The 3757-nt window shown below is 38.3% G+C and overlaps 1 pseudogene; it reads left to right on the forward strand.

Annotated features, from left to right (window-relative positions):
- Window positions 1-23: 23 nt before the first annotated feature.
- On the forward strand, window positions 24-2729 carry LOC141433702 (uncharacterized; annotated as a pseudogene).
- Window positions 2730-3757: the final 1028 nt, after the last annotated feature.

Below are 3757 nucleotides of genomic sequence, written 5' to 3' on the forward strand. Positions count from 1 at the left end.
TAAATAAATGACCCTACCAACTCATGCAAGGTATCCCAAGACTGCAAGAGTCGGCCATCAACCTGTCCCTAACACAAAAGTACCTGTTATTTACTAATGTACTTATTTATTTTGTCTGCAGGTGCTCCGCCCGAATACCCCTGGCAAGCATGAAGCCCCCATAGACATGCGGCTACGCTCTCGACCGGCGCCTCCGCCCTATAAACAGACCGTCTGTCATCAACCAAAAGCGACACAACCACCTGGTAAGATAGTAGTTACTTTCTTGAAATGTTAAGATCGGTCAGTGTTGACTACCATCCCCGAGTTAGCATTTCTGAGGTTCTGAGGTTTTAGAATATTAGTAGTTTTGAAGTAGTTATTTCGAATTTCATTCTTATCAAAATGATAAGATTCTACATATATTTCAACTTTGTTGTTACACAACATGCGAAATGTTATTTATATTTTAGGTATAGCTTTAGTTTCAGCTATAATAGCGCAAGCTAAAGCTAGGCAAATAACATTGGGCGTGTTAATATTAATTGCTAAGTTTTAATTCTTGTTTGCCTCCCAGGTTCAATGTCAATGTGCGACCAGTGATTGACGAGCACTTCAGACGCTCTCTCGGCGACGACTACATGAATCTGTTCAAAAAGAACACGGAAAGTAGCCAGCCGGGACCCAAACCTAACACTAAGGACCGTGCAAGCAGCCCCATACAGTTCAAGTCAGAGGAACCCCCCAAACCCGCTAAGATCATCGCCATGGAGGTTGACGATGCGAGTCTGTCAGTCGACGATCATTTCGCTAAAGCCCTCGGCGACACATGGAGGCAAATACAAACGTCAAGGCTAAGAAAAACGAGAAAAACACAGACGGCAACAAAAGGCGGCGTCGACGACCACTTCACTAAAGCTCTCGGCGAACACGTGGAAAAAATACAGAACCCCAAACTCAATCTGGACGCGGAAAACGAGAAAAAAGATCAGACAGCGAAAATCATCTCGAGGAGCGGCGTCGTGATATAATAAAGCCGCCCGCGGCCACGGTTCCGTTCACGGCTCGGGAACATTACGAGTCATTTCACGATACCAATTGGAGTATCAATAAATTCCCACTTGTTTAATGTTAAGGAAGCTATCGTCTAACACGAACGCGGGTGCGCCGTTTACGTTTACGTTCGAAAGTCCGAATCCATGACAATCTGTTACCTATTAGGCTTTGGGAAGTATTTTTGTAATGTTATTTAGTCAATTAGTAGTCACCAGTTACACAATATAAGTTATTACCTCAATTTAAACGCTTCTGCACGATTCACTAGTACTAGGATAAGGATAAACTAAGTGTTGTAAATATTAGTCATTTTTCAGGACTTTATAATATTGATGTGCTCGTGCGTATGGTGGGGTAGCGGTGTATTGTGTCTAACTATTCTTGTAACAGTAATGTTCCTCATTTCGTTTGTAAGTTAGGTCTCAGTGGCTTCTTCGAATATGCGACAATGAAGTACCCATCGAAATTGAATGTCAGTACCTACTACGTGTAAATAATTTTAAGTAATTGTAAGTGCTAAAGATTTCATAGCTCATCTTATTTGGGAGCATAAATTGTGTTATAAGGGTACATAGTACAGAATAAAAACAATGTTAGATAGGGTAAATGTATCAACTTTACTGAAGGGGAGGCTGTAATAAATATAGGTGTTTGGATACATGTGTCCAAACAATACTATGGTAAATTCGTAGGTGTATAATATTGGCTGATAAAAACATGTTTGTTGTGCAATTACAAAGTCAACTTAATTGACAATTATTCTGTGAATTTATATTTAAATTATAATTAATCAACAAAGTTACTCCTATACTAACGTTGCGCGACAACTGATGAAAAGGAAGTCGCGAAAAGTGTTAAGGTAAATGTTTGCTGGCGTGTCTCTGATCTAAAGTTAATAAAAACGCGGCTTGGAAGGAATACTGTGTTAATAATTGAATGTTCCTAAAGTAATTGGACCTAAATATACCTTAAGGTACCTAATTTTTATATAAGTGGGGACATATAGCTAACGGATTGATGTGAAGAACAGGAACATTTACCTTATAGTAGGGGAGGCCATGATACTAAATGGGTATTTACGCGAGCGTCGTGAGGACCTGTTGAATTTTTTAGATTAGTTAATAGAAAGAAAAAAACTTATATGATGTTTTCCGTTCCAGTGGAGGAAGCATCTACGGACTTTTAATTGTGTAAAAAAATAGGTTCACGGAAATACTTAAATGTGTCTGATATTGTTTTTTAGATGCCCCGGCTTGTCTTTGATACCAAAAGTAATCATCTGCCGCCTTACATGGTGAGGGTGGCCATCCGGAAGGGCTGAAAAGAAAAAAAAATTAAATCCAGAGCGTCAGTTATTCAAAGGGCTTGTTATTAATTATGAACCCTCAAAATGATCCCATTCAAAAGACTGACGATTCGGAAGTGACGCAAGCTCGTAACAAATTTTTGAAAATGTAAAATAACTATCTATTATGTATAGACTAATATATGGTATAGTTAATCTGACACTCTCGAGTAAATACCTAAAATCCCCTCTTGGGCTCCCCTACTATTATTTCAAATAATAGGATTTCTAAATCAAGCACAATTATACAATAATATAGAACAACGGTACTATCGAAACTCTGTACATTTGATAAGAAACAAACTACAAACCTGGATTGCGATTCCGATTTTCAATGATTCGCATATGCAGCAATTCTTTAATATAATAATAAGCAAAACGTTTTAACTGCAATACAACTACAAAATAAAACTAACTTATAACTGGCTGTTATTAAAAGGTTACAAATAAAGTGGTTAATTATAAATTATAATTAAAATGTAAATAATAATTTACTATTTATGCACTTTACCTTGTAAGATGTCGTTGAACATACGCGAAATACACATAAGCCTGAAGGAACACCGTCTTTTATTCACCCTCTAGATAGAATGGAAGTTGAAAACTTGGTTCATTTTACGAAGCGAAGTGTGGCCTGGCCTCAGCTGCTTAACGGCTTAACTTAGTTTTGCCTCCGGTATTACGTGATGGCTTCCGTAGGGCTTTAAGGAACCACCGTTTAGCGTTTGATCTTTCAAGTAGTTAAATGGCTGGAAATTAAAGAGTAAGTACCTACCTGTGTAGATAGACTGGTTTAATTACGTTTTTTTTTTAATTATTACCTTTGCTTCAGCTATAATATTATGTACCTAGATCATAATCATCCTAGCCATTTACAGGTCGATTCACAAGAGTGGCACGAATGGATTGAACGAATATTATATCATTTATTTAGACATTTTTGCAGGAAGGAAAGTGCTGCCATGTGCTGTCTGTTTGTCTGTGCTGTGTGCTGTGGTGTGTGTGTGTGTGCTGTGTGTGTCATATCTGTTATATGATATTTTCATATTTGTGTGAAGTGTATTCAAATAGGTAACACACATATATAGGTAGTGCCACGAGGGTTGAAGTGAATGATTAGGTTACACACACAGCTACAACATGTCGTGTAATGACAGCAGGCATTTGAAATTTACTCATTCATACTCCTTTTGTGCAATCAGTTCTTTTTGTAGATGTGTGTGTAATCATTCATTTCAACTCTCGTGGCACATCTATACTTTCCTTCGTTCATTCAGTCCATTCGTGCCAGATTTTGTGAATCGACCTGCACGTCTCACTGCTAGGCACAGGCCTCCCCTAAGAATGAGAGAGCTTGGATCGTCGTTCCCGCGCGGG

This window comes from Choristoneura fumiferana, chromosome 12, assembly GCF_025370935.1.
Source record: "Choristoneura fumiferana chromosome 12, NRCan_CFum_1, whole genome shotgun sequence".
In the NCBI taxonomy this organism is placed as follows: Eukaryota; Metazoa; Arthropoda; class Insecta; order Lepidoptera; family Tortricidae; genus Choristoneura; species Choristoneura fumiferana.